We start from the raw sequence: 20696 nt of genomic DNA on the forward strand, positions 1-20696 counted from the left end.
TTTTTTGGGGGTTGTGGGCAGTGGGGCGAGAATATTGGATAAATTGGATATATAGTATTGTGCCTTTCTCAGGGGACAGACTAATGAATAGTTTTGGGCTGTGTCAGGGTGAAAACAAAACCTTGCTTTTGTGATAATGGACTAGATAGAAGCTGTCAAACATGATTTTGAGTCATGAAAAATGTTTGAAAATGTTTCTATCAAATAATGGCATACACAGTTCTTTCCTGACCTTGGAAATCATTGCTTGTTTTAACAAACTGTTCTTCTCACCTCTGTAATCTCTGTGAAGTGGGACTGGTAGGGTTCTTTAAACTGAATCTGTATTATCTTTAATACAAGAAAAAAATCGAATCCCTTGTGTCGGAGCATCATAATTAATTTGTTCTAGTGTCAGTCTGCTTTCTTTCATGCTGCTTTTTCATTTTCTATCAAAGGTTACAGGAAGAGAGAAATCATAACAGGACACAGAGAATGGAACTCATTTAGATGGGAAAATATAATAATAGTAAAGAAGCACTGAATTTCCTCTGGGAAAACAAGGTTTTCTTCTTTGGTACTGCTGTTCCTCATAAAATTGTATATGCTTTGACCTTGCGGTTAATGACCTCAATAGAGTCATATCATACACTTAAATCACTGCAGGGTTTTATGTATTTTCCTTTTGCTTGTTATCCCTTGATAATTTTATTGATACTGATGGGAAACATAAATTTCATTTACATTTAGATAAGAAACTTGTGCTACTGCTAGGAAGCTAAAAGCAGTTCTTGTAAACCTTATGTACAGGTAACTGAGGTCAGTGAATTGACATTTTCAGTCCACATTAAAAAAATAAAAATCACACTTTTTGTACTTAGAGTAACTGCAACACAAAAATATCCTCTCAAATCCCTGAAGTAAGAATCCTTTAAATAAGTGTGTGAGAGTTCAGACTGAGTCTGAAGAGGCAAAGTCTGATGTTATGCTTCCCAATCCCATTGTTTTAGCAGTATTTCTGTTTGTACGTAGTGTATCATTAGCTGTGGGTCTGAGGGACTCTGGAGTGGCAGTCTGACACATCCCGATCATGAATATCAGTCTTGGCAGAAGGGATGTCTTTGCTGTCAAACTTTGTTCTCAAAACTTCTGCACATGCTTTCTAAAAATCAGAAAGTCATTGCACAAGTAACGTTGGTCTTTATAGATGGACTGAATGTATTTGCTTTTATTTCACTGCAGCATTACAGTTCTTTTTCATTTGTAACTGCAATGTGTATAAGAAGCTACTATCAGTTATGAAAGAAGCAGGAATAAAATGTCAAGATACTTTCATTGGTATTAACTGCATTATTTCCCTAAAGAAAAAAATAAAAAAACACTCTTTGGTTTAGATGAAGAATTACCTCTCTTGCTGAGAGCAAATGTCCTACAGAAGTGATTGCAGGTCAGGACAGCGGTGGTGGAGCCTGTGGAACTGCGTGCCACCAAATGAGGTGATTATGCCCTTTTTCCTTACCCATGGATGCTGGCCTCTGCGTTGTGCAAGCATTGGCCCTCGTGTGGCCGTGTGATGGAGAAACTATGGGCCTGATCTGACAGGTGGGTAGTTTTCAACCGGAATGTTCCCAGGTCTCGCTGGCCCCATGGACAGGGGCTGTGGCAGCAGGTGAGCAGAGGGGGATCCAGATGTTTGGTAACTCAGACAGGAGACCCACAAGAGAGAAACATAGCTCACGTGGGAGGCTGGATGTATTCTGGGGTGTCTGAATGACCAGTAACACCATACTTCAGGAAGTATGTCTTCGGTGTGGGGATGCCCTGTGAGTATACGGAAGGCCAGACGATGCCTTATTATTACTCAGCTTGAAGCTAAGGCACTGAGATTGCTCTTTGTGTCCAGAATATATGTCACATCACAGGTACACAAGGCATGTGACTACCAGTAGATGTCTTGCAGACAAAATGTAAGCATATTTTGCACTTTTTTTACAGGTTGCACATGACTCTGTCTTGCAGCTCTTGCTGATGGGATGAATGCTTTTCTTGGGTGGTAGATAGGGAACCCAAAGGCATAGTCTCCCCAGAGACTGATAGACCTCTCTGATAGTCCTGGGACACACAGTGGTGTGCCTCATAGCTTATCTTCACAGGCAGAAGATTTGTTGGCCCAGCTGAGGGAGTGGGACGTGTGGATGAGTAAGGAATCTTAAGCAGATTTTGCCTTTTTAAAACTGGAAAGGGATGGCCCTTCAAGAAGTGAACTGAACGGAACCCCAGTGAAAAAATGACTCTTTGGAGATGCTAGCAGCTTTACCGATTAGTTGCAGACTATCAGTAGTGGTGACTGAATGAGAGAATTAGTTCATTTTGAAGGCTGAAGGCTCTCAATATTAATACTCATTAATACAAATTTATTTATATAAATGATTGTCTGAAATGCTGCTTAACCCCGTTAACCAAAATAACTTTCTTCATGCAGATGTATCACCCAGTGACTAAAATTTACTTTCTGCTAGCTAGAGCAGTTGGGTGGAGCTGACAGGTGGAAATTTGCAAGGAGGTTCTTTAGCCATTTAAAAGTTTTTTATGCCTTCACTAGATGAGCACTAGAGGGCTCTTTTAGACTAATGCAAAATAATAGTGTTGTCTTCAGAACTGAAGACAAGTCTGAGTCATTTTGTATCTTGAATTAAATAATGAAAGTTATTATTTTCATTAGAATAAAGCTTTTCTTTTCAATAAAAAAAGAAATTGGTATCTTTGAAAGAAGAGAAATATAGTCTGTTATGTAGCAAGTATTTGAGATTTTGAAAGGTGGGGTTTTTGGATGTTGTAGTCCGATTGGTTTAATTTTTTATACGTTTTTCTGATTAGCATTCGGTTTTTTTTTTTTTTTTCCATGTTCCCATTCCAAGTGCTCTATTTTAAACTAACTATCTGGTCTGTTTCTTTCTGCTCGTCTGTCCTCCCTGCCTTCCCTGGGCATTAATTTATAGAAGCCCTTGTATTATAAAGCCCAAGGCTGCATGGCATTTTACTATACATGATCACTGTATGAAGAAATGAGTGTAAAATGTAGCAGGGCTTGTTTGGAAGTGTTTTTCAATTGCTTTATGCATGCCTTTCAGAAAAGGGTCAAACATCATACATTTCATGGATGTCAAGAGTGATTCGTAGCTGGTGTGAATTTCTAGTGCAGCCTGGAAAGGCTTTGTCATCTTATACTGACTGAAACTCACACCCAGTGGGTTTATTCCAGTGTTAACTGATACCATTTGGGGAAAAAAAAAAAAGGCTGAAAAACCTGCTGTATGTTGATGAGGAAAAGCCATAAAATAGCACTCCTCTATACGCTGTAGGGGAACAGTGATCTCATTGTCTCAGTTTACACAATCCTTGTAATCAGATATATATATATATTTTTTTTTTCTCATACATCCTCTTGATTTTTTCCTTGTAAACTGGTTCTTGTGCATAATTTGTTCTAGTGTTTTTCAATGGCACTGTGGTGTTGTAGAAGATAATTGATATTAGAGAAAGGGAGAGACAGTACAAATTGAATTAGTTATTGTGGTACCCAATTTACATCACTCTGGGCAGCACAATTTTATATTGTCAGAAAGAAGACCAAAATTGTGCACCAAAATTAATACGACTGTGCTTTGAAATTTAAAGCTTTTACATATGCACAGATGTACATGCTCATTTCAAGAAGAGTTTGTGGAGAACAATGCGTAGGTTTCTTGTTTAGAAAAATGAAGGGCATTTTTTCCCTGTGGCAAGTCAATCATCGAAGAAGCAAATGAGACTTGAAAGATAGTTTAAGAGATACTTGTTTTGTGGGACTGACGTCCTAAAAAACAGAGGAGATTTTTTGTGTGTTAAATAGTACTGGCAGTTGCAGTACCCACTCCTTAGGGATATTTGGGAATCCCTTCAGACTTCTTCCAAGTCTTGATGCTTACCCCCATGGATTCCAGCCCCTGTAACTCCCCTCCCAGCACCTCCATCTCGCCTTTCTCTCTGCTCTGCTGTCATTACTAAGTTGCATGTTTCTAGCCCAGGTATGAGGACAAAATTACTTATTTCTTCTCATCTTCAGGGCAGTAGGATTCAGTTTTGTCTGTCTTGCTGAGAAGCATTGAAGTGATTCCATGGGGCACAGCTCTCTTCCCCTAAACACCGTTGATGTTATACCCATCTATTACCAAAATCAAAGTGCTTTCAGTTGTCTTTGAGGATGAACCCACGGTCTGCCGTGAGTGTATGTGTGTAGCTTGGTTTGCAGCACACAGAATGAATTAGTGCTACAGACACAAGACTTTATTAAAATGTCTTCTGGACACTGTATGGCCAAAGACACCGTTCGTCCTAAGATACGGGTGGCTGTTATATTTCTATTTTTCATCACTGATGAAGCATGATGCATGTGGTGACTGAGATTAGAAAACGACAGGCTTGGATCATTTTCAGCTGCTGCTTCTAGCTATCACAGAACCAAAATAGCACGGGCTACAGCACAGTTCGTAAAGCTTGCAAAACAGACTTGGCTAGTGAAAATACCAGCCAGGTATCAAATACTTTGGCAAGGAGAAGGTTCCTTTGGTGTAATTGTCAGTTCATCCTGTGAATGCAGTCTAGGATTTAAGGAGAGCCGCTGTTGGCACTAAGCTGAACAGACTTGGATGCTCAGTGAAAAGAACATAATAGATTTAAAAATGATTTCAGTCTTCTGCGTTTTGGTTAGTTGTATTTGGCTAGGCTTTGTTTGACTACAAAATGAAGTACAAAAGGTAGTGATTTTGGAAGGCTTGAGCTCACATTAACTCTACTCCGTTCTTGCTAGTGTGAATTAATGTCTGCTTCTTCCTTGAAATAGCGTAATTTAATATTTTTAGCTTTTGCAATTCTAGGTCTCAGAGCAAGATTCAAATAATGCTGAGAATCACAAAATTTCAGGACAAAGCTAAATTATGCTGAGTCAGGAACGATTAAGGCATTTTGAATTATGAGAAGATAAAGGCTTATGTTTAAGAGAGTCAAAGAATTCTGAAGTGTGAATGTGTTCGAGCATACATTACAAACGACTACAATTCCTTAGCATTTTGATCCAGGACTCTCAGAAGACGGGTGTTTGTATTCTGTGTTACATAAATTTTGAAACAGAAACTGGTTCTAGGCAAGGAACATCCAACTGCTTTTCTGTTAGGAACATCTTGAGAAAGTAAATGTATCCCTTTGACATTTAGTAAACAATAAAAAGATTGTGCCAAGCTTAATCATCAACTACAAACCAGGAATTAAAAGCACATTCAGAGCTCTTTCTTTATGACGAAGGAAATCCAAGTGGGGGTCTTACAGATGCGGGGAATCCTTTCTCATGTATAGCCTTATTTGCCTTAACATCTCATATTAAGTCATATTAATGTTGTCCTTCAAAGGTGTGACTTTTTCTAGAGGAAGAGGTAGTGTGTTCCTGGGTTGTAGAGAGGGGGGGAAAACAACGAAGGGAAGAAGACGCTGTGCAGGCAGCGTGTTTGTGTTAGGCCCCGACTCCTGCCAGTAAAAACTGGTGGTAATGATCTAAACCCAATTCCTGTTATTTTGTTGTGCCAGTAGGGGTGGAAACGCTGCTGAGGTCTGTGCTTCTGTGGTTTTGATTAAGTTTATCAAACCCACTGATACCTACAAAGCCATATAGGCATCGGTGATTAGTGCTAACCCATTTTCACAGAAATGTAGTTTATTGATCATCTAAGAAAGCGGGTGTTGGCCACTCGAACTGCAGCTGAACACTTTTCTGTGATGGATCTCTGTATAGGTAGGCGTCTCGCTTTCCCTTGTCTAAAGGCAATGGCTACAAGGTTTCTGCTGTGTAGTTCAGCTGGAAGTGGGAAGCATTATGTGGGCTGAGGTAAAAACAGCCTTTACTCTAGTACAAAACATAGAGGCATGCTCTCTAGATCCAGTATAGCCACAGTCACACTGTGGGTGCTAAATGTAGGCCATCATTCCAGAGGAAACGGGGCGTCATTCGTTCTGCTGCGCCCAGAGTGAGTTGGAGAAGGGGAGGCATGCTTCTAGGTATGGCTGTGCTCTTAAGATACTAACAAAACTTTCAGTCAGCAGCTCAATAGTGGAGTGCTTTGCGTTGTTCCAAAGGTACGTTTTCATCTCCACAGGAATGGAATTATTGGGGGCCCGCTGTGGATGGAAAGCCTGTCATTTATCGGGGAGCTGAACCGGTAGGCATATCTAATCTGCCTAATCCCCTAGCATTACCATGGAATAGGCAAAATGCTGAAAGCATACCTAAGCCCACTGGTGGTATAAAAGTGCCTGCAGCTAAATAGATCTTTTGTTTCTTGAAATTTGTAGCTCATGTATGTTTGCTATGCAACCAACTAAATTCAACTGAATAATATTACAGTAACTTAGTTAAAGGCTTCTATTAACAGTATAAATCATGAAGGCAGAGCTAGATTCCCTTTTATGTGCATCTGTAGTATTGAAATAAAAGGATGGCTTTACACATTCATATTTCTTCACAGTAGTTACAGAGGAAGCCTAGGCAGTAGTTTTACTGAAAGGGAACTTCAAAGCTGAGGCTGGTGTGGAGTTGCATCAAAAGGGAGTTTCAAAATCACGCCTGGCAAGTGCTTGTGAAGAGCCACAGCTTCAGAGTGGATGGAGAGAATCATCTTTGGTCTGTGTATGCAACTCCTCTGCTGTTCTTCCAGAATGAATTGAAAAAGGTATTTTTTCTTCCATTCAGAAAGGTTTAATACATTGTAATGCACCTTGTACTATAGAGGGAGAGCGGAAAATAAAAGGAAGGCAGCAGGATGGGTGAATGAGACTCAGTGAGCAAGCTACAGCGAAAAGGCAAACTGTGTTTTGGTGCATTGCTTGGTGCTCAGCATCTCAAAGGCATTTATTCCACAAGAGAGCAGTCAGGGACACCAGCAGCTTCCTCTGCCAGCTGTGTCTCTGTTTCCAGTTAAAGGTCCTCATGAATCAGTTTGGTGGAGACTGAAGATCTAATGTGTTAATCCCTCTGACAGTTGGTCCTAGTTACACATCGTTTTAAGGCGTTATGCCCCCTTTACACAGCAGTGTGTTTTTCTTCAATCTTATGATGCCAGACACTATCCAGGTATCACAGTGGCTTTTAATTTTCCTTCTTTCTTTAACATTTTCCAGTTCTTTTCTGTGGTAGTGTTGACTAGGTATTCTCATATGTTACTGACTATTCATCTTTTATGTTAGAGTAAATATGAAATACAAACAGTGTTTGAAAGCGTTCAGTATTTATTTTGTTCTTTAAGAGCCATTCGATAACTGTTAAGAGGTGGTTTTCAGGTGACCTTAGCGTGTTAGTTCAGCACTTTGCTCAGCAGCTTTCTAAAGGAGATGGGGTACAGAGCAGAGGTCTCTCTACCACTTTTTTTTTTTCTTTTTTTCCCCTTGGAAAGCCTACTTCCAAATTTCCTTGTAACTACCCAGACAGCATTAGGAGCGTGAGTGATTTTTGCCTTAACAGAGGTTGAAAAGTTCATTACCAACAGTCAGATTTGTTTGGGGCATGGTATTAAAACAAATAATGCAATTGTACGATCACAGAACATGGCAGATACACTTGACTAAAGGCTGTTTAGCACTCCAAATGTTGACAACGTCCTTTAAACTTTCAGGCTGGACCCTACTGTCAACTGTTGCTGCCTTACTGTAGTTTTACCCAACATGGGGCATTTTTCCCGTGGGGAAGCCTACGAATGTAGCACAGTCCGGAAGAGGCTGAAGAGCCATGGGGAACACAAATGGTTTGGTCCTGTGTTCTTGTAGCGGTTGTCAGCATGGTGGGAAGGGGCTGAAAAAAAATAAATAAAATAAAGCTGATTCAGTTGGGTCTGGCATGGAAAAACCTAAATTGTTCTTGCTTGGAAAGAAGAGTCAGAAATGAAGGAGGAGCTCTGGAGCCTGTGACACTTCTCAAAGGTAAAAGGTTTTCCCAGAGCCAAAAAACATGGAAGGCAGTGCTCAAGGTGTGAGGACGCGGGGAGCAGAGTTTCCTCTGTGCACCTTGGGCATCAGTTGTTCTGCCTAGTAGTACTGAGAATCTGCTACTTGAACGGCTGACACGTGCTTTGAAAAGTAGAAACGTGTACCCAAAGACAAGGGCAGTTTTCCCCTTGCTGATTGTGCTAGTGGGATTTGAGATGTTGTATCTGAGGAAAGGGGGAGCTTTGTGCAACTGCCCCAGACCTACCTGCTGTTGGTAGCTCCTCTGCCGAGCTGCTGCCAAGCCCCCCAGCAGACAGATGGACAGACAGACAGCTTTCCAGAGCCTGCTCACAGCATCCTCCTCTTGTCTCTGTTTCAGGAAACTGATCTGTACAGAGCTGGTTTTCAGAACGGTTTGTGGGGCACAGCTTGATTTTGTGGTGTTGCAACACCCTGCTTTGTTTCTAGCTTCTTACCAGCACTAAAAGAGAGCTAATCCTTTCTAGAATAGTTTCTTCCTATCGTTTTTCAGTACAATCATTTACCAAAGCTCTAATTACAGATACCAGGGAAAGTCCCTCTCAGTTGTTAGTGTCAATAAAACAGCTTCTTTATTAAGAGATGGCTCGCATTGTAGAGGAAGGCTATAAAGCCAAATATGAACCCTGCCAGAAACACCTCCGCAGTGAGGTGCTGACAGTATCTGTGCCACGATTAAGCAATCAGAGCACCCCACTGATTACCAAAACAGGTTCTTCATTAACCCGTCTGAAACAGCGAGGAGTTTGCAGGGGGAGAGGATCAGTGAGGAAGGGGTTGGTGGCCAAACTGAAAAAAGGTGAAAAAGGGAAAAAAAAAAATCATCCAGTAATTATGCTTCAGTTACACTCATGCAGGAGCTTTCAGCTTTGCAATGAAATCAGAAGACTGAGAAGCGTTTGAGAGCCTGTGATGCTGCAGCGTTTCTTGTGGTGCTCAGGACCAGAGGAGCGTTCTGCCTCACTCCATAAAGTCTGCTTGGAAGGGCATTTGTGTGTTTTTTTTTTTTTTTTTTTTTTCTTTTTTAAGGGACAAGATGAGCGATTCTGGAAATAGCGAAAGGAAACGTGTGGTCTGAGTTAGTGTTTCTCAGGCTCTAGGTGTTACCACCAACCAGCCGGTGGCGGTGGCCGCAGCTGCTCAGCTGTGTGTGTGTGTGGCTCTTGGGCTGCCGGGTGGCCCCGTGCCCTCTCTCCAGGCTTCTGCTTCCCTCTGCTTTCCAGCTCCTCCGCAGCTCACGGCTTCCCCCGTGTCTTCTGTGGTCAGCAAACAGTGGGGACTCGTATCGGGCAAGAGTTTGTCTGTTTGGTTATTTATTTTCTTGAGGAGGAGGAAAGGAGGCTGAAGAAGGAATGTCAAATGTCCCAAATAACTTCTTTAGATGCAAAGGTAGCTTGTATCTTTTTCCTGTCATGCTTCTCCCCCTTGCTTTTCTTTTCGTATTGTTTTACAGCTCTTCCTTGTTGCCTCTGATTGCAGCTCAGGCTATGAGCTCTTTGTGATGCTGCGGCTTCCTGCCTGTTGCCTTGCAAGGGGACCCGTTTGGGGTGGGATACAAGAAATCTATACAATGAAATGTAATTATACCAGGCTACCTAGTTAATTTAACTCAATCTCACAAAATATAGCCTTTTATCATTATTTGCATTTTAATAGTAGATTAGAAACTGTCGAACTAGAAACTGTTGCCTGAAGAAGTTACCTTCTCATAAACCTCTGCTCACATTAATGACAAAAACATGAGGTCACGCATACTACATTTCCAGTAAAACAGGAACTAAGATGTACATACTAACAGAAAAACTGTTGGTTCAACACATTTCACAGAGAAAGCCTTTAAGGCAAAAGCAACATCAAACATACTGGTGCACGTTATATACTTGCATAGATACAAAAAAATCATGAACTACTGCCATATTCACAGTGAGATAGCTGAGTTTTTGCTGACTGGGTAAAATACGTATTCTAAAGAAAAGGTGAGAAGATTTGGACTTTGAGTAGATTTATACAGGTTTCACACGGGTAGCACAAGGTTGGCCAGCCAGGAAGTTTTAGGAATTGCCTGCCAAAGTCTTGTGTGGCTGAGATCAGAAGACATACACCCCATACACGGAAGAGTCAAATGGAAGAAGGTGTGAAGTCAGAAGGAAGAAATCAGGGCATGATTCAGAAACGAGATGTAGAGTGGCCCCCCGTGGCCCCATGGCTTCTCTGCAGGCACTTAGTGTTCATTTCATATTAGCATTTAGCATTCAAGCAGTTACAGTGTGTAAGGCGTTTGCCTATTCTACTGATCTTTCTTAGCTAGGCAAGATTGATTGAAATAGGCTACACACACTTTGTATTGTTTGAACAATCATTTGCATTACCTTCCAAACAAATACCATCCATTTCATCAGATCACTGATGCTCACAAAAAAATAAAAGCTTTTTCAGTCATGACTGACTTTTCATTCTATTCATTCACTTCTGACTTCCCTGTTGAATATTTATGTTCCTCTGCTTTGTGCTTGAACCCAACTAGCCTGGAAATGCAGTACACTTCACAGTCAGTAACAGGATATACAAGACACCTGGGGCACAAGCAAGTAAGTTTTCTGGGGAGTTACAAATATTAAAATCAGCGCATGTTGAGGTTCAGTTACTTTTCCAATGTCAGAGGATGTTTCTGGCAAAGCCTAGAATAAAACATAAACCTTGTATGTCTGCTGCAGGTTTGTTTTGTTAAGGAGGTGGAAAGCCTGTTGCAGAGGTCCTGAAATTGGCTTCCCTCGGCCAAAACCAGATTGTCAAATGAAGGCTTTCCCTCTTTGCTTCTCACTGTGTGCAATGAAACCCAAAGGTAACCACAAAACATAAGCTTTGTGCTTAGGGTACTCCTCAGACTTGTAACTGCAGAATACAATGACTTTTGCCATATTTCTGTAAAATCATCAGTCCAGTCCTTGGAGCTTTGAAACTGAGTTAAGTGTTGTGCTAGGAAATCGAGCCTGCGTGGATCTCACTATTTCTCTGCCAGTACCTTTGACAACTTTTCAAGTCACCGATGCGAAAAGGCAGGCAGCGCTCCATTTTCTGGTAGCATCCAGTCAGAAAAACAGTTACCACGTACAGGACTCACAAACTGTCATGCATGTGGGTTGGTGCAAATCGTAATTTGCATTGCCTTGTGTCCAGGGGCACGTTGTAAGTGATATCAGGAAGACGAGGGTTACTGTTTTAGTGGTAAAGTTCAGTAGTGTTTAAGGCATGCAAATCCTTAGAAACCGCGCTTCATTAGCTTTGCTGCTCACCAAATGATTTTTTCACATACAAGTTGGGAGCATAAAATCTGCCTATTTAATAAATCTTTATTCCTGAGGAAAACCATGGTTTATAATACCTTCTGAATAAATGAAGAAGTCCTTTTCTCATTGTCTTTTTTTCAGCAGCATACCTGGAAACAGTTGTTCAACAATCAAACCCTTCATTATTTTAACTTCAACAGCAGTTTGTAATCTTCCCATAGAGCTTTAAATTGCAAAAATAATTTTTGGGGGCAGTTGGTGGTACAGAAGCAGCAGAGATCTCTTTGGTCATCAGTCTGGGGACCCTCTAACATGAAGGAATCTTAAACCTTGATGCAATGACAGTGACAAGCTTCAGATGGTCTGGATCACAACACAGTGATGTTGGCTCAGGTGGTATCCAAACATAAAACTTTGTGGAGTGCTGTGCATTCTGTTTTTTACTAAATGACAACGGATTTCTTGGGGACCTGTTGCCGGTTGAAGCAGGCTAAAAGGATGTTGGTGTTTCCTGGAAAGAGAGTCAAAGAGCTAAAGCTGATCCTTGGAATTTTTCCTTGACCATTGCTATCTACATTCACTCCATACTCCACTGTGTTTTGTGGAAATTAACTGCAGCAGAACATCCATTTAATTTCCTGTAAAACATTAATTTTATTTATTCTTCCTACATGTTTTTCAGTTTCCTCCTCTCTTGTAAGCCTGTTGACACCAGAAGGAATGACACAAAAGATCAACTGTTGGCTTTATGTAAAATATTGCATCAAAATGATTAGTCACTGGAAAAAGATTTCCCACAGTGAGCGCACACACAGAAATATCCACTCAGGTCACAAAAACAAAAATGTTATCAATAAGGACAAAGGAAGTTGTTATGTGACTTTTTAAACAGTCTTGATTCATGCTTCCTGTCATTTTGCTTGGGGAAAGAGAAATGACTATTCCTCAAAAAAACAAAACAAAACAAAACAAAAAAAACAGTAAAACTGCTGGAAACTCTTCAAAACAGTCAAACTGCTGAGAACTCTTCAGTTCTTTAAACCAATATGATCAAGAATAAAACCACAGTGAAACTCAATTATCCTATCCTCTGCTCACCAAATTCTGTTTTCACGTACAGAGTTTGTGCTATATATGACATCATGATTTCATACTTTTTTAACCTAAAGACAAGAATCCATTACTGTAAACACTGTTTCTGTGGCATATTCTGATAATGACCAGATTTCAAAAGCATCTCAGATGGAGCCTCCCGGTTCTTCCTAAGCTGTGCTGGATAATTTCTCTGAGGTTTGCTCAGTAGGAAGCAGCACATTTGTTCTAGTTCTTGGCAGCCCAGTGAGGTGCTCCTGCCACGTTCACAGCTGAAACCTGCTGCAGCTTGTGCCCTGGGATACCCAGAAACTGGTGAGATGTTTGTGATCGCCAGAAGGGATGCTGGAGATGCTACAGGTCTGGAGTCTGCCACTGCAAGGCTGCTGGGAAATGCTGTTTACCAGCTTTTAATATATGTTGCTCAAAAAGCCATGATGTTAGACAATAACGTGAGAGATTATTTTAAGAGCTGGAAGAGCTGGTCTTAGAAAGGAAAAAAACAACATCAAAATATATTACATTGAAATAACTTTTTCCTTTTTTGTATAGTTTTCATGCATTGTTAGAAATATTCTGAAAGTGTTTAATTTTTCTTCCCTTTTACATGCTTTTTTTCTATATAGCAAATGTACTCTATGAGTGAACCAAAAGCAGGGAGGGACAGGAGAAAGTTATCCTCAGCCTTTTCATGATGTCAATCTCATATTCAGGGGAGTCAAATGGTTTCCTTTTGGCCCCTGTTTCTCCCTAAATTTCACGTTCTCTCAGATCTCCTTGACAGACTTCAAGAACCTGGAGGTTTCTTACTGTCAGCCTCCCACAGAGGGAGCTGACCTAACTAATGGGAACTGAGAGAATTGTCAGGGCTTCTTCCATGTAAGTAGGCCAGTTGTTTCTACTCTTGTCCTCCTTTTCTTACTCCACAAGGCAGTGTGTCTGCTCCCGTGACAGCCTTGTAACTTGGGAAACTGCCTTTTCTCCGGATCTGCAAATACAGGCGTGGAGACAGTTGTCCTAAGGATAATGTAAGGAGAACAAGTTAGTTATTGACTAGTAGACAGAGTTCACTGAGCACGTTTTCACCACCTTGCATTCACATGCCCTGGTTGCAGAAGGACAGAGCTCCTAGAATCAGATTCAGAGTTCACACTTCAAAGCTTTGCTTATAGCTTACAGTGCAAAGTAATTCTCTGTGGGAACACATTTTGCCCCTGACTGGTTTGTCTTGTTATGTCACAGGAAACGTCTACATATGTGTAAAATGAAAAGTTAGCGCATATACCTAAATTCTATTTAAATTTCTTCCTGAGAAGTGCAGGGGAGGTGAGCAGAGCCAGTAGATTTTCACAGAGGTCTTGCTTAACAAAAAGATGAGTTCCCTTGTCAGTTCTTCAGTGACTGCAGATAGTAGTGAAGCAGAAAGCATTATTTGCTTGGGTTTCAGCAGTGTTTAGAAAAGCAAAGGTTTTGGTATGCCTCCTGCCCTTCAGCCCCTGCTGTCTTATAAAGCTTGCCTTTCTTTTCATAGAGAATCTCTCTGCCCAAAAGAATGTGCCTAGTTTTATAAGAGATTTTTAATATTATGAGGTGAAAAACACGTATTTTTAATAAATTTATCTGGCACTTGAAAGGAACAGTTGCAAAAATAAACAACATAGAGCTAAAAACTACAAAATTATTTCAGGGCACCTGAAAAAAAATCCTTGTGTCATTTGCTGCAAGTAGGCAGTTTGCTTGTTTTTGAGTTCACACTATGCTTGTTGAATTTAACCACTTGCTCGGTGGGGTGGTGAGGGAGGGAAATGGGGTGGGCAGCCCTCCCTGGAAGCCGAGTAAGAGGAGGGATACTGGGCAAGAGGGACAAGTTCTTGATTTTCCGGTATGGGTGTGTTTCAGCTGAGCATATTCAGTCCACTGGAGTAACCCTTCTCAACTTGGAAATCATTTCTCACCCTGTATTAATCAAAGGATACGTTAGTGTCGTACCTAAACACTAAAGAAAAGGTATGAATCGAGGGTATGCTCTAGCTCCACGCTGTGGTCCTGCCTGTTGGATGTCTGCGGAAGCCCTGTAACAGGGCTGTGACTGCCATAAAATGAGGTGCCTCAATCATATCTCATCTCAGAGCTGCCTGTCCCCAACTCCAAAGGTATAGTTAGAACAGCAAGGTCTGGGCTGAGATGTATTATTAAGCTTCCCCCCACTCCCTCCAATTCCAGTTGTCTTTTAAGCCTGGAGATAGAGCTACACCAGGCGCTTCATTGGTTTGGGTTGAAAGGAATAAAGCTGCCTTTTAACATTTCCGAAAAAGGGCAGCTGACAACTTGAGGCAGGACAGGAGAAGCAGTAGAAACCGAGAAGTGAAAACAGCATGCACATTTTTTTCTCATGACAAGGACAGGTTGGTGACCTCCTCTGTTGCAGAGGAAGCTTCCTGTGTTGGCTGCCGGTATGGTTTTGCCCTCTCAGTTTTTAAAGCGATTGTGATTCCAATGTCTGGAATCACTGCAATTCTAGGTACATTACCAAAACACTTGGTCAGAAGTCAACAAATTGTGTCACTTTGGGCACACAGTCAAAAGGAAAAAAAAACTAAAACCAGCTGCATAATTTATTCTGTGCCATGCTCTGAAGCTATCTGTGAGCACAGCTAGTAGAAAATAAATTCATTTAACCAAACCTTAACTTTTTCCCATACAATCTTTTGTTGAAAATGCCTGCTTACTTTAAGAAAGAGCAGGAGGACAACTTCACTGTCTCCTCTTTGTGTGCATGCAATATGGTCCTCTCAGTACGACCTTATGAATTACTCTTTTTGCAGCTATAAATTCTTACCTGTTACCCGGTCCTCATAAGAATCGAGCAACTCCATATCTGCATGTGTTATACCTGAGCTCGAGAGCAAGGCAAGCTGTTTAGTTTGTTATTTTTTTTCCAGCAGCTCATGAGGTGGTGCTGGTGTGTGGGAAGCTACGTGTGCTGTCCAGCTGGGGAGCTGGCCCCCTTTGCTCAAGGTCACCTCTGAGCCCACGAGGTGTCCTGCGTCCTCTGCTGCCACATGAAGTACTGTCATCACGTCACCGATGTGCCAGCTCTTCTTCCCATCCTGAGGGTTTGGGGCTGTGCTTACTGCGTGGGGGACGAGGGACGCCACTGCTTTGTGAGCTTACGACCGGCATGTCTCTTGTCCCAGGAGAAGGTCAGGGGGAAGGGTGACAGTAACCTGTCTCTTCCTCGTGTCTGAGTATGGAGAGGTGGCTGAGGATGAGCCCTAGGCTGAGGGTGTTGTGCTGGCTGTTCCTGGGCTGTATATTTGTCATTTGGTGAAAATTCATCAGCATTTTAGTTACGGAAGACTTGTGCCAGCTCGGCCCGTTTTCTTTTTACAGGCTGGTTCTCCACACACCTAGTGAACAGGCAGTTGGTAGAAGTTAAAAATGTACGTAGAGCTGTCGCTGGTGAAAAAAGCCTACTCCTGGCAACATCACCAACTGACCTATGCTATCAGCAGGATCTTCTGTGGAGGAAAATACCCATACCCGTAATACTTGCAGGTCCCAAGAAGATAAGTTGCACTGGCACTCCAGTAACGTACTGTCAAAGCCATCAGCCCTGACCCATAAACCAGGATTTCTGAGCACCCCGAGCACAGCTGTTCTGCTGGGGTAGCAGGCTGTCTTCTCACTGTCCTCTGGTGAGGCTGTGTTTCTTTCATACAGCACTGTTCTGCGTGGGTATTTGACAGCTCATTTCCAACAGCTCATTTCCAACATCCCAGGAAGTATTTCAAATTATAAACACAGGAGAAAGTATCAGTAGAGAAGAAATACAGATATTTGTGGAAGACATGTGATTGTGTTTTCTTTGGAGATGGTCGGCTGTGCCAGCATGTTGTAATGACTTGCATTTTGTTTTATTCATAGAGCAGGATGACTGTAAGTCAGCTTACCACTTTTCTCTGTGTCTGTCTGAGACAAATCCACGTGTTCTGAGATCATCATCATGAATGTTCAGTAGAGAGCGCACCATCCCACTCACTTTTTTACTGTAAAATAAAAAGCTCTTTAGGTTTATACCTACTATTCTTTCAAAACAATTTAACTCGATTTATTTCACTCCACCACAAAATACCTTATAATAAAGTTTTGGTATCTTTTAGCTGAAGGGAGTAATGAAGATTTCAAGCCTGGTTTGTCAGAGAGTGACTTGCATACCGAGTCTGAATTGTAGAACAATAGGGTTACTTAAACAGAAAAAGATGCGATCCTGATTTTCTTGCAGCTATTCTGAGAAAAGCTTGTCTGCACGCAAAATATTACATAGCTCTGTGTTTTTGCACTGACATCTAATTTCTGTCATTGCTTATGTGATAAATCTATATATGTTAGATTAGAGATGCTTTTTTTTCAAGTAGTAAGTTCATGAAGCTATCACAAATGACTTTTGAGGGTGGAATCCTCCTTTGAAATAGTTGCCCTTGAACAAAACTATCCTTAGCCCATGAACTGAGGGGTGTCGTACTTGTCAACTTCAGATAATATATTTATACCAATTGTGTAAAAAACCTTTTTTTTTTTTTCAGCATTGGTTATGTTACATATCAGTATCTATTCTGCTTGTGAAACTGTTTCTCTTGCATATAAAAATACATTTTTGGGTATAGGAGAATAGATAATCTGCATGCACAATAAGTGAAATGAATAAAGACATTTTACTGAGACTTACGCTCTGGTTTTAGGAAGTTTGTTACAAAACCAGTTTTTATTTTACACCTATGGCTAGCAATTATTTTTCAGGATATTTCTTTTTTATTAGTTGAAAAACTGAATCAGGGTAGTGACAATTTTTTTTTCGTCATAGGCTAATTCTGGTTCCGTACGTAGAAATATAATGAAACTGAGTTTTACGCTAACTTGGTGTTTACATTTGCTGTTAATGGTGTTTTGTTTGTGAGATGCGAGAGGGCATTTCAGGGGTCATGCTTACTTTTTTACCCAACTACCTCATAAATTAATTAGTAATTTTAGTTAATGCCAGAGTGGCTTGGTCATTTTGTAAGTATTTCAAGTAGCTGCTGGGATGACACAGCAACGTTAGTAATTAACTATGCCAACCTTTACTCTTACTCTGGCTGTTAACTCAACCGAAAATTCCCTGTGATGTTGTGCTATGGCATGTACCACCTCAGAGACTCGCAGATTCCCCCACCCCTGAGCTGTAAAAGTGTCAGTTAAGAACAGCCAAAAATTTATCCGGACCCTCTCTGTTTTGTGCTTTGTATTACTGTTATTGAAGAAGACAGCAAATGGGGAGGGCTTAGTTTCTGCTGTGACTGGCATTGTGTGACATTCCCTACTTGTGTTTTTTATTTATTGTTGGCTCTGAAAGGAAATCAATCAATCTGGGTTAAGAGATTCAGGGATTTCAGCTGGATAGCAATTTTAGCACGACTCATAACACTTCACAAAATTAGCTTGCCAAGAAAATGTGCTTCTATAAAACTCTGAAGTACCTGGGCTCGAAGTGCAGCTGGAGGAGAAATCATTTTGATAGCAGAGCTCATAACAGTCCAGCTCAGGACCTTTGGTGACGGCGAGGGAAAGAATCATCGGTATTGATCATCCTAAGTCCTTATAGCTCTGGCACGGTGCCACGCCACCTTCAGCTCCGCGTTGCTGCAGCAGTCCTGGATAGGCACAGAGGCAGGGGCAGGCACAGAACTGAAGGTGGGAGCAGGGGAACAGCCAGCTGCCCACCCAGCATCAGTTAGTGATTGTCCTGCATATAAATATGGGGATCACAGTCTAGGTTTTGCTACGCTTGGAGTGGAATGCTTGGAATAAGATCACCTTAACATTTTCCAGAAAATGAAAAGTCTTAAGAAACATTCATGATGTTTCTCAATAATTCTGTGATGTTTTGGGGAAACTAAATTTGCTGTAAGCAGTTTTGCATGTTTCCGCAGTCACATTCTAGCTTCCATGCAGAGAGATACGCAGTAGGAGACTGGATAAAGATACCATGCGATGTTTGCAGCTGAAGTTTCCAGAATTTATCCGCATTTTAATAGACTAATCTAGTTTTCTTAATTCAGAAGAACAGCTCCCCTAGATATGAGCAGGATTAATCATAAATCTGAAAAGATGATTAGCCTTTATGTGCAGTTGTTTCTCCTGACTGGTGGAGACTATTGCAGTGAAGCCTGGTTCAGTTTTATTGTGCCAGCAAGGAGAAAGTACCAACCAGATGCTGTTACTGTCCGCTTCCCTGCTCTACTTCTGGACCTCCCACCCTACCATTTTCCCCACACCAGCTTGAGTGACTTCCTTCATCCTCCCTGTAGCACCACTCTCGTCCTTGAGCTGATTGTCCTTCTGCTGTTGAACTGCTGCGGTGCTGGGCGCAGGAGCTGAGTGGGGAGGTTTTTCTTGCTGCGCTTCATCTGTTGCCTAACAAGTACCTGGGCGATGGAGGCAGAGTAGCAAAGGTAGAAGCTGCAGGAAAAGGAGCTGGAACGGAGGGTGGGAGGGAGAAGAGAAGGGAGGTAGTGGAAAAGTGGTGGAGGCTTTAAATATTTCCTACTGGAACAGGAGGTGGGGTATAAAAACCTAACCACTGAAGGGCTCTCCTTTTCTAATCGTGAACTTAGACACAGAATTCAGAATTTTCACCACTGCTCTGCAGCCTAAAAAGTAGCTCTGAACCTCAAGTGCTTCTTAAGTACTGCCTAGGATTGGTTGCTGCCGAGGATAAAGGTCTGCTACTGGCAAGGAGTGCTGTGCTAGCTCAAGTGGCGGTGTGGGTGAGATGGCTCTAGGTTGCCTAATCCTACTGATGAATCCTGTAGGGATCAACATGAGTCCACATATTGGGACGGCTGTATTTTTCCCAGATACTATTCTCTCCCTGCACAGGTACAAAATTATAGCAATGTCAAATAGACTGATAAAATTTGTGCTTATTTCAAGGGGAAAATAGTATGTGCTGTTAAATAAAGCTGCATCATAGAGGTGCCAGTAAGCTGAATTAAAGTGCCATGAGCTTCCTGCCTTTTCCTTAAATTCACCTGATGCAGTATAACTGTCTGAAAACAGATAAAAGCTCAGTTCTGAGCTTCTGTAAACTCCCGAAGAAATGCCTGTACCTCAGTCCTCCCAGTAAAGTACCGAAGGCAAAATGCCAGCAATAATTGCACAAAGCACAAAGTAAATTTATTTCATCATAAAAATAAAATTAGAGATTAGCATCTGTGCTTGTTTCTCCCTGTTTTTCTGCACCCGCTGCACTCGGACATATCTGTCCTTCATATCTGTGGGTGTAGTACGTTTCCTACAGCAGGAAAAGTTCCTGAGCGTTTGGTGTCATGTGGCACCACCATACCTTCTCCTGCTTCTTCGCGGGCGTGAATCACACCTGCAGGATTAGGGAAGAGAATTGCAGAATTTCCCACCCCTCTTGCACACAAGCTCAGCTTAGAGTCGAAATGTAGCATTGCCACAGTGAGCTGAGCACAAGCACTCGGTGCTTGAAATTACACCGCTGCTTGGGAGTTTGGATTTTTGCTCGTGAAGAAATCACTTTGCTTTTAGACCACGTTTTTCACATCTGGAGATAAGCAGAAGGAGCAGGGCTGCAGACGTCGTCTGCCGGTAGGTCGGCTGCTGCACAAACTGCTATCCTGAAGCAGGTTAAATGGCAAGTGGGGTCTCACCTCTGATGCTTTATCTCCTTCACTTTTATCTTGTCAGGGCTCAGATGGGAGTTAAAAGCGGCACGGGTATCCAAGTAAGAACACAGGGTATGCACTGGCAGGAACGTGACAGGGTGTAAGCAATCACCTGCAGTTGAATTGAGCCTCGGATGGGAAGTAGGAAGTGCTGTGCTCAAGCTTCCTGTATAAATAAATGCAGCTTTCCCACAGCTACTGCATGCAAGCTGTGGCGTGCTTTTAAGATATAATGGCAGCATGCTCTTAATAGCAGGGAGGGGATTATTTATCAGAGTGGCAAAGGGACCGGGAGGCAAGTCCTGCTGCAGTCCTAAAAAGTGCACAGCTGTCAGATAGACGGAGAGGAGGAAGGGTGTGCGAGAGAGATCTGCCTCTGCCTCTGATTGCAAGCTACAGTGGTTGTGACATTATGATTCTTGGGAGCGCTGAAGTGTGAGTGAAGCTATTGAAAAGTCAAACAGCTGGGAGTGAAGACTACTCTGCTTTCAAGGTATGTTGGAATATAGCTTTCTGCCTCTTTTATTCCTTAACAAAAGTAAAGAAGGAACAGAAAACCGAC

At 41.8% G+C, this 20696-nt stretch overlaps 1 protein-coding gene across 4 annotated transcripts in view; it reads left to right on the forward strand.

Moving 5' to 3' along the window:
* The window catches only part of RNF144B (ring finger protein 144B), an 89854-nt gene that overhangs the window by 12285 nt on the left and 56873 nt on the right, over positions 1 to 20696 (forward strand). The window contains exon 1 of one of the 4 annotated variants that reach the window (XM_080582723.1): positions 18793 to 20057. The exons of 1 other annotated variant lie outside the window; for it this stretch is intronic. The gene's annotated coding sequence lies outside the window, so the exon portion shown is untranslated. Of the gene's footprint in view, positions 1 to 18792; positions 20058 to 20082; positions 20628 to 20696 lie in introns of those variants that run through there. 2 more of the 4 variants (XM_080582724.1, XM_080582722.1) reach the window with 2 other exon arrangements.

This window comes from Anser brachyrhynchus, assembly GCF_964034855.1.
Source record: "Anser brachyrhynchus genome assembly, chromosome: 2".
NCBI lineage: Eukaryota > Metazoa > Chordata > Aves > Anseriformes > Anatidae > Anser > Anser brachyrhynchus.